General features: G+C 35.4%; 1 protein-coding gene and 1 pseudogene across 2 annotated transcripts in view; one reads left to right on the top strand and one right to left on the bottom strand.

Moving 5' to 3' along the window:
* The window catches only part of KANSL1L (KAT8 regulatory NSL complex subunit 1 like), a 140,995-nt gene that overhangs the window by 101,101 nt on the left and 20,418 nt on the right, over positions 1-19,476 (bottom strand). The gene's annotated exons all lie outside the window — the stretch shown is intronic.
* On the top strand, positions 1,519-1,975 carry LOC308340125 (large ribosomal subunit protein uL24-like; annotated as a pseudogene). Its single transcript has one exon. The product of its transcript is annotated as a large ribosomal subunit protein uL24-like (transcript).

Genomic DNA, 19,476 nt, shown 5'->3' with positions numbered 1-19,476 from the left:
AGATTACAAAAGAAAACATGACAGAAATTGAAGGTATAAATGAAAACCAACAAATGCTTCATGTCAGAACACAAACTTTATGAAAAACTTGCCCAAAAATTACATTTACTGTCAAAACCCATAGAATCGGGGCGCCTGGGTGGCTCAGTGGGTTAAAGCCACTGCCTTCGGCTCAGGTCATGATCCCGGCGTCCTGGGATCGAGCCCCGCATCGGGCTCTCTGCTCAGCAGGGAGTCTGCTTCCTCCCTTCTCTCTCTGCCTGCCTCTCTGCCTACTTGTGATCTGTCTGTCAAATAAATAAATAAAATCTTTAAAAAAAAAAAAAAAAACCCATAGAATGTACAACACCAAGAGTGAATCCTCATGTAAAGTATGGACTTTAAGTGATAACTATTTGTAGGTTTAAGTTCATAGATTGTTACAAATGCACTACTTTGGTATGCATGTATACTAATGGGGAGGTTCTATCAGTGTAGGGACAGGGAATATACAGGAACTCTTGCATTTTCTGCTTAATTTTGCTAAGAATCTAAAACTGTTCATTAGTTTTACACATTGAACCATAATTGAATGTCTCCCATATAAACTTTAGCCAGAGAAAACTTATCCTAAAAGATAATTTACTGGGGTGCCTGGTTGGCTCGGTTGGTAAAGCATGTGACTTTTGATCTTGGGGTTGTGAGTCTGAGCCCCATGTTGGGTGGGGAGAGGACTTAAAAATATTTTTAAAAATAAAATAATAAAAGATCATTTGTTGTGATGAGCACTAAAACTAAACTGCACACCTGAATCACTGAAATGCACACCTGAAATGAATAATACACTGTATGTTAACTGGAATTTAAATAAAAACTTACAGAAATAAAATACGATTTGTCAGAGAAATGGAATAAATTATTATAACTTCACTATATTTATTATAACAGGATTTTACATTAAATCAATGTCCCTAAGAGCTATTTTTTTTCATCCATTTGAGAGAGAGTGTGTGTAAGCAGGGTGGAGGGCAGCAAAAGGAAAGGGAGAAGCAGACTCCCTGCTGAGCAGGGAGCCCCATGCAGGACTTGATCCCAGGATCCTAGGATCATGACCCGAACTGAAGGCAGACGCTTAACCAATTGAGCCACCCAGGTGTCCCAAGAAATGTTCTTAAGATTCTAACTGCACACAATATGATTGAGGAGACCTTCATATAGGTTAAGAATTCTCTTGGTATTATGTATTCGGGCTATATGTATTATGTTTTATGTATTACATGCATTATGTATTTGGCTTATAGTCATTATTGTCCTTTTAAATTTGACACATTTTTAAATCATATTTTCATAGTTATGAAAATAACAAAAGAGAATGCTTATTCAAAATAATATTAAAACGGAGGGGCACTTGGCCGGCTCAGTCAGAGGGGTACGCAACTCTTGATTTAAGATAATGAGTTCAAGCCCCACGCTGGGTATAAAGATTACTTAAACAAACAAACAAATAAACAAGTTTAAAAAAAATAATATTAGCTTTTCCTTTTTGTGGCCATTGTTGAAGTGCCAGCAACCACAATGAAGTTTTACCCCTTTGTGACTTCTGATGAGAGCAAGAACTGTAAAGAGCACTTCGATGCATCTCCCCACATTTGCAGGAAGATTATGTCTTCCCCTCCTTCCAAAAAGCTGAGACAGAAGTACAATGTTCGATCCATGCCCATCCAAAGGATGAAGTACATGCTGTGTGAGGATACTACAAAGGTCAGCAAATGGACAATGTAGTCCAGGTTTACAGGAAGAAAAACGTCATCTACACTGAATGACTATACAAGAAGGCAAAAGGCACAACTGTCCATGTGGGCACACAGCCTAGCAAGATGGTTATCACTAGACTAAAACTGGACAAAGACTGCAAAAAGATCAAGCCAAATCTCACCAAGCAGGAAAGGAAAAGGGCAAATACAGGGAAGAAACAATTGAGAAGATAAGGGAATAAAGTAATCTTATGTACAACTTGAAATAAAAACTGTTTAGTGGTTGGGTGGCTCATTTGGTTCAGCCTCCGCCTTCTGCTCAGGTCATGAACCCAGGGTCCTAGGATCAAGCCCTGTGTGGGTTTCCTACTCAGCGGAGGGGGGTGGGTGTCTGCTTCTCCTGCTCCCACCCCACCCCATGCGTGTGCACACTCTCTCTCAAATAAAATCTTTAAATAAATAAAAACCATTAAAATGAAAAAATATTAAACTAGATACTATTATCTGTTATTCATAGATAATACTTAATAACACTAACTGCAAATCATGAAATTAGTGAGATTGTACAATTGTACAATTGCACATAGCAATTGTACAGGTTAACGGTAAAGTGTTGGATTTTATGCAAAAAGGAAGGGTTTTTTTGGGGGGGGGTTTGTTTTTTTTTTAAGATTCCAGTCATGTATTTGACACACAGAGATAGTGAGAGAGAGAGAGAGCATAAGCAGGAGGAGCAGCAGGCAGGCAGCACAAGAGGAAGAGGCAGGCTCCCCCGGTGAGCAGGGAGCCTGACTGGAGACTCATCCCAGCACCCCAGGATCACAACTCAAGCCGAAGGCAGCAGCCCAACCAACAAAACCACCCAGGTGCCCCCAAAAAGAAAGTTATTAGCAAGGCAATAAAAAAAACCTGTTTTTTCCCAAGCACTCTGGTTACTAGGTAGAGAAAGCATTATAGTGGAATATGAGAAGAAATAAGGAAATCGGTTAGGATGCAACTATAGTAATCTGTGTGTGGTACAGATAAGTGTCATCTCCAAATAGTTCAAGTGCTATCCTACATTTCCTACAAATCCTACATTTCCCATTCTTTGCACTTAGGTTGGAGCCATGTGACTAATTCTGATCAATGCATTATGAGCAAGTGACCCAGTCATTTCCAGTCTATCAACCTTCAAAGCCACTAGTGCCGACAGCATCACTACAAGATGTGGGAGGATCACAGCCTAAATAAACCATACTGGCTTTTACGTAAGCCACAGCAAACCCTGGCTGTGTTAAACCTCTGAGATTAGGGGGGCCTCAGTGGCTCAGTTGTTTAAGCATCTGCCTTTAGCTGGGGTCAGGACCCAACCTGGCATCAGACTCCTTGCTCAGGAGGGAGCCTGCTTTTCCCTCTGACTGCTGCTCCCCCCTGCTTGGGCTCTCTGTCTGACAAATAAACAAATAAAATCTAAAACAAAAACAAAAAAAACACTGAGATTACAAGGTTAATTGTTACTTTAGAGCCCAATCTGACTAAAACACTGAATAAAAAAATGAAAATGCCATTAACTAGAAGGAAGGGGGATAAAGAAGAGATGAAGGTAAGAGGATGGATTCAAGGTTCACTTTAAAGCTGAAAGGTTCACAATCCCAGATTTCAACCTATACTATAAAGCTACAGTAATCAAAACAGCATGGTTCTGGCACAAAAACAGACACATAAATCAAAAGGACAGAATAGAGTCCAGAAATAAACCCATGCTCATATGATCAATTAATCTATGAAAAACACAGGCAGGAATTTACAATTGGGAAAAGACAGTTTCTTTAATAAATGTTATTGGGGAAACTAGACAGCCACAGGCAATAGAATGAAACTAGACCATTTTCTTACACTATACACAAAAATAAGCTCAAAATGGATTAAAAACTTAAATGTAAGACCTGCATCCATAAAACTCCTAGAAGAAAACACAGGCAATTATCTCTTGGTCACTGGACTTAACAAAAAGCAAATATTGTATTGGGACTACTTCAAACTAAAAACTTTTGTATAACAAAGGAAACCATCAACAAAACAAAAAGGCAACCTACCAAATGGGAGAGGATATTTGCAAATGATACATCTGAAAAGTGGTTAATGTTCAAAATATATAAAAATTCATACAACTCAACACCAAAGAAATAAATAATCAAATTTTAAAATGGGCAAACAACCTCAATAGACATTTTTTCAAAGAAGCCATATAAATAATCAACAGATATATGAAAAGATGCTCAATATTACTAATCATAAGAGAAATGCAAATCAAAACCACAATGAGATATTGCCTCACACCAGTCAAAATGGCTGGTATCAAAAAGACAAGAATAAATGTTGGTCAGAATATGGGGAAAAGGAAAATCTCATGATGTTGGTAGGAATGTAAACTGGTGAAGCCACAATGGAAAACAGTATGGAGGTTCTTCAAAAAATTAAAAATAGAAAGATCCAGTAGTTCCACTGCCAGGCATTTACCAAAGAAAATAAAAACACCAATTCAAAAAGATATATATGTACCCCTATATTTACTATAGCATTATTTACAATAGCCAAGATAGGGAAGTAACCTAAGTGCCCACTGATAGGTAAATGGATAAATATGTCTCTCCCTCTCTCTCGCTCACGCACTCTCTCTCTCTCTCACACACACACAGGAATATTACTCAGCCATAAAAAAGAACAAAATCTTGCCATTTTGAAAACACAGATAGAGCTAAAGGGTATTATACTAAGTGAAATAAGTCAGGTACAGAAAGGCAAATACCGTATGATTTCACTTACATGTAGAATCTAAAAAAGAACTTAACAAAAACAGAAACAGACTAATAAATACAGAGAACAAACTGGTTGTTGCCAGAGGAGAGGAGGTTGGGGGATGGGGAGAACAAGTTAAGGGGATTAAGAGTACAAATTCCAAGTTCTAAAATAAATGAGTCACAGACATAAAAAAGGGTACAGCATAGGGAATATAGTCAATAATATTGTAATAACTTTGTATGGTGACATATAGTACCAACACTTAACCAGTGGTAAGCATTCCATAATGTATAAAACTGTGAAACCACTGTTGTACATCTGAAAGTAATGTAACATTGTTCATCAACTATGCTTCAATTAAAAAAATAAAAATAATTTTTTTTAAAGAAAGTATAACAGACAATGGGCTAGCCTTGGTATATGGACCTCAGTTGCTAATTCCAGATGTAGAGGGTATTTTTACAAGCTTTCAATGATTCCCAAAGGATTATGATTTCCTTTAATTAAGTAACTGTTCAAATCTCCGGCTCCTATTTATTTGGGTTATATTTTTATTGACATAAGGCCCATATCAGACTATGTATATTTGAAATATTTGTAGTTCCCAGTCTATAGCCTGCCTTTCATTTTCCTAATAGTATCTTTTGAGCAAAAAACATCCTAATCTCGATGAAGCCCAATTTATCAAATTTTCCTTTTATGGATATCTCTATGTCCTAAGAGATCTTTACCTAACACAAAGTCATAGATTTATTCATGTTTCTAAAAGTTCAAGGAGTTTTAGAGTTTTGGCTTTTACACCTATAATCCAATTCAAGTTAATTTCTGTGTATGTGTGAATAAGAATTCAGATTCTTTTGGAGGGGGATATTTAGTTCGTGAACCATTTGTTGAAAGATTCTACTATCCTTCAGTAGGAAAAAAAAAAAAAAAAGAAAGAAAGAAAAAAAGAAAAAAAAAAAACCAAAACCAAAATCTTATCCTTGAATAGGTAAAAGACTATATGAATACTAATTTAACTATGTTTTTAAAACCCTGGCATAACAGGGGCACTTAGGTGGCTCAGTCGGTTAAGCATGGGACTTCTCATATTGGCTCAGGTCATGGTCTCAGGGTTGTGGGATGGAGCCCATGAAAGACTCTGCACTTAGTGTGGAGTCTGCTTCTTTTTCTCTGCCCCTCCTCCTGCTCACACATACTCTCTCTCTCTCTTTAAAATAAATTAATAAATCTTTAAAAATTTTTTTAAAAATAAAAATCCTTGTATAACATCAAGCATTGACAGCGAGGGACATATAAATAAAGGAAATAAATGACATTTTAACTAATCCATAATACAGGGCCTTCAAGGAATGTGAAAACCAACCAACTGCTTCTCCATAACTGGTAGCAAAAAAATGTATTCCATTAAGAATTCTAAGCCACACAACTGAGAATGAACTTAGGAGCAAATGTTAGACTAATTCCCAGCCAAATGTAGTTTCGGGTGGTCTCAAGGTGGCAGTCACTGAATGCAGGAGAGTACGATGGTCTGAGAAAAATAGTGAATTAACTAGTCTACAGGCTCAACAACTGTAACAAATGAGATCTTTAGCCATGATACTTTCACATGTGACTAGAGGCAAACAGAATGGAGATCCACATTTTTGAGGGCACTCTTATAGGAAAAAAATAACACAAACTTAACATCCTCTACCTGGGAAGCCCAAATATGCAGCAGGAGACAAGGGGAGAATGCAGTACAGCCTCCACTTAAGGGTACACTCTCCAACATTCATTGCAGATATAAACACAAAGGAAAATGGATAAGGAATAATTCCCAAACAGCAAAGGCAAGAGGCTATGGAGGACAAAAGACAAACCAATTTAGGATTCTACCAAGACCTTGCTGCACTTACAGAAAAAGATGTCGTATTAATTATTTTAAGGACCTATCATGTGTATCTCATTTTCTTCTCCCAGTGGGAATGTTTTATTGCAGCTTTCCTGTCTCTACTCCTATATACACACAAGAAACAAGAGGATAAGAGGGTTGGAAAACTTGTCTATTCATTTATGTCACCACATCATAATTAACAATATCTGGACCTGACTAAAAGGCCATTACTCCACTGACTGAATATAACTTTGAATTGTCATCCTTGAGGAATGGATGTGTGTTCTCTATGAGAAGGGAGTGTCTGGATATTTGGGTGACAAAGAGGCAAACTGAATAGACTTCTTATTTTCTGTCATTCTCTAGTCTCCTCTATTTTTTTTTTAAAGATTTTATTTATTTGACAGAGATCACAAGTAGGCTGAGAGACAGGCAGAGAGAGAGGAGGAAGCAGGCTCCCTGCTGAGCAGAGAGCCCCATGCGGGGCTCGATCCCAGGACCCTGGGATCATGACCTGAGCTGAAAGCAGAGGCTTTAACCCACTGAGCCACCCAGGCGCCCCAAGTCTCCTCTTGATACCAGAACCCTTTCAGTTATAGCTGAGCTCATGGTAGCTCGTATTTCCCAGTCTTACCAGCAGTTAGGTGTATATCACTAGGTCCTTAACAATCAGATGTGAGCCAAATTAATGTGTGCAACCTCTGGCCTTGACATTAAAAAATGTTTGTGTAGGGCGCCTGGGTGGCTCAGATGGTAAAGCATCTGCCTTCACCTCAGGTCATGATCCCAGGATCCTCGGATCGAGTCCCATATCAGACTCCGTGCTCAGTGGGGAGCCTGCTTCTCCCTCTGCCTCTGTCTCTCTATCTCTCATGAATAAATAAAATCTTTTTGAAAAAAATGTTTGTGTTTTATTTTATTTTTTATTTATTTATTTTTTAAAAGATTTTATTTATTTATTTGACAGAGAGAGATCACAAGTAGGCAGAGAGGCAGGCAGAGAGACAGGGAAGCAGGCTCCCCGCTGAACAGAGAGCCAGATGTGGGGCTCAATCCCAGGATCCTAGGATCATGACCTGGGCTGAAGGCAGTGGCTTAACCAGAGGGCAAACCAGGTGCCCCGAAACACCCTTTCTATGAAAAGATTTTGAAAAATTAATGGTCTGCTAAATAGTCTTAACTGTGTTTTTAAAATCCTTGCATAACATCAAACATTGACAACTAGGGACAAAGCAGAAAGTTAACAAACTTTTTAACTAATCAAAACATATATGCTAAAGGAATAGTCTGAAGTTCAACAAGCACTGTGTATGTGTGTGTGTGTGTGTGTGTGTAGGTGTGCAATGTCTCTTTCATTCAGTAAGTCAAGCCACTATGCAAGTGTTTCCAAACTATACAGTGCACAAAGGCCCAGGTGAAAGTATAAGAAGTGCTAAAATCCAGCAAGAATTCTACATGGTAAGCTGCAACTACAAATCTAAATCTGCTCAGAGAGGAAGAACGTTTTTCTTTTGCGTAAAAATGGGCTAGTGATGGCGGTGCAAGCCACTATGATGGACACTGAAAAGAAATTAGAGCCAGGCAACTCAAAAATCAATGGAATTTTTAAAAATCTGAATTCTAATAAAACAGTAACAATCCTTATAAAAATACTAGTGCAGTTTTGTATCAAAAATAAGTCAGCCCAGTCTTTAAAATTTCATATCCTGGAGCTCATACTTCTTTTGATGTGGGTCCTCGAAGACATTCACTTCTAATAAATAATTTTAATAAAAATTAAAAATATCATCTAGAGATAGCCTTCTCTATCAATAATTTCTTTTAAACACAATGGAACTATCTTCACAACTTCTGCAAAGCAACTTGCAACTTCTTCAGATCTTTTAACATAGTGAAGTATGTAGCAAATTTTAAGCCAATAAACTAGCAACTTACTGCACTATACGAAGGTACTTTTACAGAATTTTTGGCATTTTTCTTATACCACTAAGGATTTATCTTTAGTTGTGAAAAGGCTTGCCCCTGATCATTCCAAAACATTAATGTGTTTGAAGTGGTTGGAAAAAAAACCCACTTCAAATTCATCATTATACTGACATCATTCGCCTAAATACCAAATGTTAAAAGAAGTTTTTCAGAGAGAAGGAAAATTACATAGGTCAAAAACAGATCTTCATAGAGAAAGAACAATGGAGAATAAGTGAAAGTAAAATAGTAACTTTATTTTTATTATATCTAATGGGTCTAATAGGTAACAAACCTGTTCAAAATAGTAATAGCAACAATTTAATAGATTATGAATGTGCTCATGTATATGTGTATGCTTATATATATGTCTATAAATGCTAAGTATAAGGGAAAGGAATGACAGAAGTGATACCAAAAAAATGAGAGGAAAGAATTAGGATTATTTTGTCATTATAAGGTACCTACAGGGCTATTTGAAAGAAAACTATAAATGTAACCACTAAAAAAAGGACTTTTTAAAAAAGATTTACTTATTTGAGAGACAGAGAGTATATACACGCATGTGAGCTGGGGGGAGAGGAAGAGGGAGAGAATCTTAAGCAGATTCCCCACTGAGTGTGGAGCTGACATAGGGCTCCTGTACCGAAATCAAGAATCGGATGCTAACTGAGCCACCCAGGTGCTTTACCACTAAAAAGAGGTTTTTTGTTCTTTGGGTTTTTTTTTTTTTAAGTATAATTGATATTCTAAGAAAGGAAAAGAAGTGGAATCATATAAAATGTTCATTTAAAACCCAAAAGGCAGGGCGCCTGGGTGGCTCAGTTGGTTAAGCGACTGCCTTCGGCTCAGGTCATGATCCCAGAGTTCTGGGATCGAGTCCCACATCAGGCTCCCTGCTCCTTTGAGAGTCTGCTTCTCCCTCTGACTTTCTCCCCTCTCATCCTCTCTCTCACTGTCTCTCTCTCAAATAAATAAATAAAATCTAAAAAAATAAAAAATAAAAAAAATAAAACCCAAAAGGCAGAAAATTGTGGAAGACAAGAACGGGAGCAAAAAACAAGGCCAACAAATAGAAAACAGTGACAAATATAGTAGATATTAATCTACTACATCAGTAATCACTTTAAACATCAATAATCTAACTATACCAATTAAAAGACAGTGATCATCAGAGTGGACCTAACTGTATGTCATCAGAAACAAACTTCAAATATAAAAACACATACGGATTAAAAGTAAAGGGATGGAGAAAGTTATGGCATGCTAACATGAACTAGAAGAAATCAAGAGTAGCTATATTAATTTCAGACAAAGCAGACTTTAGAGCAAGAAGTTATCATGAATAAAGAAGGGGATTACAGTACAATAAAAAGGTCTACTACCTCCAAGAAGATAACAATCTTTAATGTGTATGTGCCTAACAAAAGACCATCAAACTCTGTGAGGCAACTAATGATAAAACTGCAATGAGAAACAAATGAATCCATTATTCTAGCTGAAGACTATAACACTCTTTCAGAAATGCACGGATCCAACAGGCAGAAAACCAGTAAAGATGCAGCTGAATCATTCACCAACTAGGCATTAACAGACATCGACAGCCTACATCATCCAACAACAGTCGATTACACATTCTTCTCAAGTTAACAAGGAAAATAAAAGAGACTACATTCTGGGTCATAAAACAAAATTTAATTAAAAAAAAAAAAAAAAGAAATTGGGGCACCTGCGTGGCACAGTTAGTTAAGCATCCAACTCTTGGTTTCGGGTCCTGAGATCAAGCCCCACATTGGGCTCCATGCTCAGTATGGAGTCTGCTTGAGATTCTCTCTCCTCCTCTCTCTGCCTTTCCTGCTTATGCTCTTTCTCTCTCTCTCTCTCTCTCTCTCCTCTCAAATAAATAAATAAATCTTAAAAACATAAAAATCATATGTCTGCTCTCAGACCACAAAGAAATTAAAATTGGAAATCAGTAACAAACAGGGGTGCCTGGCAGCTTCAGCTGGAAGAGCATGCATCTTTTGATCTCCAGGTCATGGGTTCGAGCCCCATGTTGGGTGTAGAGATTACTAAAAAATAAATAAATAAACTAAAACAAAAACAAAAACAAAAACCACTAACTGAAAAATCCCCCAAAACTTGAAGATTAAACTACACACTTTTAAGTAATGCATGGGACAAAGAAGAAATCTGAAGAAAGATTTTAAAATACGAGTGAAATGAAATGCAAATACGGGACACCAAAACTTGTAGATTCAGGGAAAACAGTCCTTATGCAGAACAGTAAGAGAAAGTTACATAATTTATAGCATTAAATGCACATTTAGAAAACTTTTTAAAAATCTAAAACCAATTACCCAAGCTTCCACTTCAGCAAACTAGAAAAAGAAGAGCATATTAAATCCAAAGTAAGTAGAAGGAAAGAAATAATAAAAACTAGAGAAATCAATAAAGCTGAAAATACAAAACTGAGAAAATAAACAAAACCAAAAAATGGGTTTTCTTAAAGATTAATAAAATCAGTAAGTCTCTGGCCAGACTAAATAGAAAAAAAGATGACACAAATTCCTAATATTAGAAAGGAAAGAGAAGATATCATGACAGATCCTATGGACATTAAAAAGATAATAAAAGAATATGATGAATAACTCTAAGTCCAGAAATTTGATAACCTAGGTGAAATGGGCCAATTCCTTGAAATGCACAATCTGCCAAAACTCATATAAGAAGAAATATACAGGGAGGTGGTTGGGAGGATGAATTAAATAGGTGATGAGGATTAACAAGTACAGTTGTGGTGAGCACTGGGTATTATATGGAAGTGCTAAATCACTCTACTGTACACCTGAAACTAGTATTACACTGTATATGTTAACTAACTGGAATTTAAATAAAAGCTTTAAAAAATACTCCTGGGTTTGTTATAAATAAAATACATAAATTAAAAAAAGAAAGAAACAGACAACCTTAATAGCCCTATATGTATTAAAGAAATAGGATCGGGGCGCCTGGGTGGCTCAGTCTGTTAAGGGTCCGACTCTTGGTTTCAGCTCAGGTCATGACCTCCTGGTCATGGCAGTGAGCCCCACATGAGGCTCTAAATTTAGCATGGAATCGGCCTCAGAGTCTCTCTCCCTCTCCCTCTTACTCACTCTGTCTCCTCCTCTCAAATAAATAAATATTTAAAATCTTAAAAAAAAATAAAGAAACTGGATCAATAATTAATAATCTTCCAAAAGAGAAAGTGCCATGCCTAAATGGGCTCACTGGTAAATTCTACTAAAAATTTAAGGAAGAAATTTTACCAATCCTCTACAATCTCTTTCAGAAGATAGAGGCAGAGGGACTACTTCTTAACTCATTCTTTGAGGCCAGCATTACCCTAATGCCCCAATGTAAAGACATTACAAGAAAACTATAGATCATTCTCTCTCATGGAGATAGCTGCAAAAATCCTCAAAAAATATTAGCAAATTAAACTCAACAATGTATAAAAAGACTTTTATAACATGACCAAGTGGGATTTACCCAGGTATGCAAGACTAGCTCAATATTCAAAAATCAATTAACAAAATCCATCACATCATCTTATCAACAGATACACAAAAAACATTTCACAAAATTCAACACTGAAGCGGATAAAAACTGTTATACTAAAACAAAACAAAACAAACTGTCAATTAACTAGGAATACATGGAATTTCCTCAATCTGATAATCTACCAAAAACCTATAGCCACATCATACCTTCAATGGTGAGAAACCAGAAATTTTCCCACTAAGATTAAGAACAATGTGATATATCCCCCTCACCTCTCATTTTCAACATCATAGTAGAAACCCTAGCTAATAGTATAAGAAAAGGAAATAAAAGATACCCAAGGTGTGTAAGGAAGAAATAAAACTTTTTGTTCCCAGATGACATGATTATCAATAGGAAAAATCCAAAAGAATTACACACAAAAACCCGTGCAACTAGTAAGTGATTATAGAAACATTGCAGGATACAAAGTTAATATACAAAAGTCAACTGCTTTCTTACATACCAGGAATGTACAAGTGGAATTTGAATTAAAAACATATTACAATTTACATTAGTACACCCATAAATGAAACACTTATATAAGTCTTACAAAAAATATGCAAGATCCATGAGAAAAACTTTAAAACTCTGATGAATGATATCAAAGAACTAAGTAAATAGATAGTCCATGTTCAAAGACTCAATATTGATAATATGTCAGCTTTTTCCCATTTGATTCAATAAAATCCCAATCAATTCTATCTTATTTCTCAATAATAACAAAATGGACAACCTAATTAAAAAATAGGCAAAGACCTGAACAGACAACCTCACCAAAGAACATACAGATACGGCAAGTAAGCATATAAAAAAATGTTCAACATTGTATGTCATTATCGAATTGCAAATTAAAGCAACAATAAGGTACCACTATATATCTAGTGGAATAACCGAAATCCAGCACTAACATCAAATGCTGACATAGATGTGGAACAATAGCAATCTCACTCACTGTTGGTCAGAATGCAAAATAGTACAGCCACTTCGGAAGAAAGTTTGGCAACTTCTTACAAAACTAAATATACTCTTACCATACAATCCAGGAATTGCACTTCTTGGTATTTATCCAAATCAACTGAAAACTTAATGAAAACATAAATATTTACAGCAGTTTTATTCATAATTTCCAAAACCTGGAAGTAATCAAGACATCCTTCAACAGGTGACTAAATAAGTAAACTGTGGTACATCCAGACAGCAGAATATTATTCAGCACTAGAAATACACTATCAAGTCAAGAAAAGACATCAAGAAAACTTAAATGCATTTTACTAAGAGAAAGAAGGCAATCTGAAAAGGCTACGCACTGTATAATTCCAACCCTGTGATTCTAGAATGGGCAAATTTATGGAGATAGTAAAAAGATTAATGGTTGTCAGGGATTGGAAGGAGGGAAGAGTAAGAAGGCAGAACACTGAGGATCTGTAGGGCAGTGAAACTATTCTGTATGATACTACAAGTGGTAGGTATATGCCATACACATTTATCTAACCCACAGAACGTATAATACCAAAAGTGAACCCTACTGTAAACTATGGACTTTGGGTGATAATAATGTGTCTGTACAGTACCACTGTGGTAGGGGATGTCAATAATGGGGGAGCTTATGCATGTTAAGAGACAAGGGACATATGGAATTTTCTATACTTTCTCCTCAATTTTGCTGTGAACTTAAAACTGCTCTAAAATTTATTTAAAAATATATATGTAATAATGAGCTTATCTTCATTGAAGTACTACTTTCCTCAACGATGTCCAGACACCACAAGATAAAGTATTTCTTTACCATTTTGTAGCTATTGCTCCGTTTTGCAATTGCACCTGAATTTCTGCTCTTCCGTAAAAAACTGTCACTCAACCATCATTGCAATATCTCTAGGACTGTTTTTCATTCCACTTTCTCTGTGTCCCATTCAAGTAAAATATAACAAAAACAGACGTTTCTCATCTATTTCTTAAGTGTAGAGAATTTAAAAATAAATATAAAAATAATTTGTCAACTTCACATTATACAAATATAAAGGTACTCTTATTTGCAATTAATGACGTGTTACTAGTCTTTTTACTCTCAATGTCACAATTAGTTTATACTCCTATTTATCCAGTTCCTCAAAGGGAAATTCATCATCTGATTTTTTTTTTCACTTCTTTTCCTTTCCACTGGCAATATAGGAAAGCACAAAGAAAACTATGAGTACTCATTTCTGTAGGTCTGCAAGAAACTACTCACTTTCTTTCAATCTAGAAAGATTAATCTGAGAGCTTCCAACTAAATATCAACAGTTCTCTCCTTTCTTGGTGAATGGGGCACCTAAGCGGCTCAGGTAAGCAACTGCCTTCAGCTCAGGTCATGATCTCAGGATCCTGGGATCCAGTAGGGTCCCTGCTCAGCGGGGAGTCTGCTTCTCCCCCACCTTCTGCCCCTCCACCCCATTCATGCTCTCTCTTTCTCTCAAATAAATACAATCTTTAAAAAACAGACTGCCAGGGGCGCCTGGGTGGCTCAGTGGCTTAAAGCCTCTGCCTTCGGCTCAGGTCATGATCCCAGGGTCCTGGGATCGAGCCCCGCATCGGTCTCTCTGCTCAGCAGGGAGCCTGCTTCCCCCTCTCTCTCTGCCTGCCTCTCTGCCTACTTGTGATCTCTGTCTGTCAAATAAATAAATAAAATCTTAAAAAAAAAAATAGACTGCCAATTAACACCAAAGTAAAAACTCAAAGTAATTTGAATATATGGGGACTAATTTGGGGTAACAAAGAGACTTTTCTCTCCATACCCAAAAAACCTGGGTAATTTGGAAGATACTGTCAGCTTTCCTCAAATAAAATAAGACTTAACCATGTTTCTTCCTTTTTTACAACCTTGGAAGATCAGAATATGTCTGTGTCAGCATCTGTGAGTTTTCCCATACGCATCCTAGATGAAAGTAACTGATCGTTTCCCAGATGAAATGTTAGAACTCTAAGGTTGTACCACCAGATGAGAGGGAACATAATTGTAGCAGAGTCTATCAGTGACCCACCTATATCCCCTGACACTTACCAGTTCAGCATACAAAGACCTGACTTTCAAATGCTAGCACCTACACTTCTTTGACCCAGGGCTTTTTTGTTGTTACTTGAGCCTGCTTTGTCACCCAAGTGGCAGAACAAAAGGGTGAAGGAATTGGACACAAACAGAAATAATCTTCACCTAGTAACTGATGACCTGCTGTACAAATGCATGAGTTTCCTCACCTCTCAAATTAACTCAGGCATGTATTTTATGCTGGCTCCCCAAGTTTCTCATGGAATAATTAAGCTCCAGTCTCTCACAATAGTAAATTGCTTGATAAGACACTCTTTATTAGCTTTCAAATCAGTACATTATGTATAGACACATTATATTTAATGTTTCATCTACTTATCTCCAGAACTCTTTAAGGCAGCAGATCAAAGAGGAATCTGATTCAAAGGTTTAAGAATAACATTAACCTCAGGGCACCAGGCTTACTCAGCCAGAAGAGCATGTGACTCTTGATCTCAGAGTAGTGAGTTCAAGCCCCAGACTGGGTACAGAGATGACTTTAAAAAAAAACTTAAAAAAAAAATAGTATTAATCTTTGCTCAGGGTCACAGAGCAAGCCATGACTGTAACACAAGGAGGTCCAAAACTTGTGCTGCTTCACCAAAAGAACAGACACAGGGGGTGATTCTGTTCTTATTATAGTATAAGGATTATATCTCAAACATATAAAAACCCTAAAATCTTATTTTCCTTTCCAAAGGAAAATGGCTTTAAGAATTTTTTCTAATGCACACTAGTCTCCCAACCAAAAGTTATTTTTAAGAGAATTAGTAATGGCATTATGAATTAATCCACTGCCTACATTTTTAAAGGGTAAAGGGGCAAGTCAAATATATATATTAAAAATATATATATACATATAAAAGTATTTATTTATTTATTTATTTATAACAACAATGGTGGGGTGCCTATGTGGCTCAGTCAGTTAAGTGTCTGCCTTCAGCTCAGGTCATGATCCCAGGGTTCTGGGATCAAGTCCCATATTGGGCTCCCTGCTCTGCGGGGAGCCTGCTTCTTTCTCCCTCTCCCTCTGCCTGCTGCTCTCCCTGCTTGGGCGTGTTCTCTCTCTCTCTCTGTGCTCAATTAATAAAATCTTTTAAAAATTTAAAAATAAAAATAAAATAATGGTAATGGTAAGGGCTAATGTGAGTGCTTTCCAATTTCCTAAAACCATTATATTCCTTCACAGCTAAATTTCCTAACCAAAATGAAGGAATTTGTTTTCCTATCAGGGTTTAAAAAAAAAAAAAAGGTAATAGAAAGCATTTATAATAATATAATCTAAGATTTTTAAGATAAATATAATAAATTCTACTTACCAATTTTTAAAAGTTACAAATGTTAAATATTAAAAGTCACTTTTAAAGGTCTATATTTCATCATGTTGTATTTCATTCATTCATTCATTCACTGAATACACACTCACACTGGTTCTAAGATGTGTAAGATAAATCTTGTGGCCAGTTTAGCACTAGAGACAAAGGAAGAAAGTGGGGCAACAAAGTAAAAATAAACTATAGAATGGAAGAAGAAAAGATAAACATATATGGAGAGAAATTTCATAGATTGCCAAACCTAATTTTTGTATCTTCAAAACTGCATATTCAAATACAGAAAAATTCATTTAGTCAACCAATTAAAACACACACACACACTAAAAAGTAGACAACACGAGATAGTGGGTATGCAATGACAGAAAAAGTAGTATTGGTTCTTCAGTTAATTAAAATTAAGTTGAAGTCAACTGTAGTATTTGCCATTGTAGACCTTAAAATTAAATTGAGAAGTCTATTCATATTCAGTAGAGATAATGAAAATTTAATTATGTTAGCACTCACTTAAAAATTTAGATCACTTAAAAATGTATATTTTTACCTATCTTATATTTAAGGTTTAATTCTGAACTTCATTCATAAAAATATTCATCTACATTTGAAAAGCCAATTTCTAAAAATTAAAGAATCTTAAAAAATAAAAAATAAACTTTAAAAAAACTTATATCAGAATAAATGTATTCAATTATTGAATGAACTCAACCTGAAACAGAATTCCAGTTTAAAAAAACAGAAACCATTTTTACATTCATATCAAAAGATAAAAATACTTAAAAGTTGTGCTCTTCTCAAAATTCAGTAAGCATCAAAATTAATAAAATGTTGAGAAACAATCTTTCCCACAAGAAATCTAGTCACATTAGTAAAAATATTCAAAACAAAGTTAATATCCAATTTTGCAGGAGGTATATAAAATCAAGAAATGCAAATGGAGTTCAAATAGCAAAAAAACAAACACAAAAACCTAAACAAGCAGTGAACTAAAGAATTTGAAGTTATATGAATTGATGAGTGTAACCTGAGAATCTAAAAATACAGATACAGGCATCCTAATATTAAATGATCAATAATGCAAGAGGCTAAAAATATATATCTTAATATTAAACTTCTTAGATTCATTATTTTCTAAAATGCATGTCTGGTGTTCCTGAGCCTTCCAACTGATTAAACAAAAAAGAAAGATAGAATGAGAAATAAACTTTCCAAGCCTGAACCTAATTTTTTTCCAGGCTACTTTACTTCAGTTTTCATCAATAAACTGGCAAAACTTACAAGAAAAGAAATGAAATGCATACTGCTTGATCCTTTGTATAAAAAAATTAATACTTTGAATCTTCCTATTTGTGTATGTTTTACCTAAATGTCCAAAATTAGTGTTCTCTGACTAAATTCAAGGAGTAAATGCAAATCTTAAAATGCCTTGGCCAATCAGTAATTATATGCTTGGTATATAAGATTTGTTTTAAGGTTTAAAATGTGGTTTCCATCCTTACTAGGTGTTGGGTTATTAAGACTAATACATATATTAGCAAATCATATAGGACAAAATATGATTTAATGATAAACTGTATGACAGATTAAGTACTATAGGAGATCAATGAAAGAAAATCCTAATGAAGGTCAAAAGAGTCTAGGAAGACATGATTTTCTGATTTTTATTTCTAGCTTAAAAGAGACAAACCTGCCCATTGGCTGTACTCAACAACAACAAAAGGTAAGTAATTTACTAAATTTACCTACTAAATTTTATTAAATTGAATTTCTTCAAAAAGCATCATTAACATAAAAATTGATAAATTTCTGGACTTCTTTCAGAGCACATGTGCTTAATAATTCTTGTGGCTTTAAGCATCAATGAATGATACGTTGATAAAGCTGCATGGCCCAATAGCAAGAACATTGGTTTGAAGGCTTCCACACATGGACAACAAACCTAGCGCCATCAATTATTTAGCTTTTTGACCCTGGGCAAGTTACTTAGCCATGCGAAGACTATTTCTTCTCTAATTAAATAAGGATAACAACAATCACCTCCCATGGTTGTTGAAAGGATTAAATAATATAACATATGTGAATATCACAATGCCAGTCGGAAAAAAATATGTGCTCAATATTAGCTCCCACATTCAAACACATTTCAAACATAGTGATAACAGAAAACCAAAAGTCTAGAATGCCCACTTTATTTTACATTTTATTCTTTACCATAGAAATTGATATACTTCTACTTATTAGTAAAAATTAATGTGTTCAGCTTCTAATTCTGTAATAATTCTCACTCACCTTTCACAATTTGATAAAAATGATGGACTTTTTCCTCCCAAAATACATACACAGTATTTTGCCTCAAGTTAGGGACGCTAACAGATTCCCTAAAGCTAGATTAAAAACTGTTCTACCTGGCTATTTAAAAAAATGTAATTCAAATTAAATAAAGTTTAAAAATTCAGTTCCTCAGTTACACTGGCCACATTTCAAGTGCTCAATAGCCATATGAAGCTATGTAGTAATACAGATACAGAACATTTTTATCATCTCAGAAAACTTCTATCAGATAGGGCTATTCTGGAGTATTAACACAGCGTGTTACATAAAACTACTTTATCTCTATTTTTGTTTTTGTTTTAGTTTTGAAGTAGATTCTCAATAGAGACTGTGGATATTTTCCCCACAACCGAATCCCCACGGTCCAGCACATAATAAGCATTCAATAGGTACCTAATAGCTAACATTTTTTTGCTTTGGTTATACTAATTCATCAAAAATTGATGGTAAAGACCTGAGCTAAAAGAACTCAACAAGTATATAAATACAAGTATATAAATACTTTGTTTAAAAAAAAAAATCAGATCAACTTATATATACTCTCAACTGATAACTTCTAAAGCCTAAAGCCAATATGGGCTCCCCAATGTGCAGACTAAATTTTTTGCATTTTGGTTACACATATTGGCTAAAAATCTTAAGCCTTGTCTATAGCCTATTCTGTTCAAGAATGGGAAAATGCTTACTTCTAACTAAAGTAGTATTATCACCCCTATATGGTTTTTCATTATCGCTATACGGTTTTTTCCTAGATAGGACAGTTGGATAACTTATTTTTAAATATTATGTATATATATTCACACACAGTAG

This window comes from Martes martes (assembly GCF_963455335.1).
Source record: "Martes martes genome assembly, chromosome: 3".
Taxonomy (NCBI): Eukaryota; Metazoa; Chordata; class Mammalia; order Carnivora; family Mustelidae; genus Martes; species Martes martes.
The sequence above is the reverse complement of the archived record's forward strand: the minus strand, read 5'-3'. Positions and strand labels throughout refer to the sequence as shown.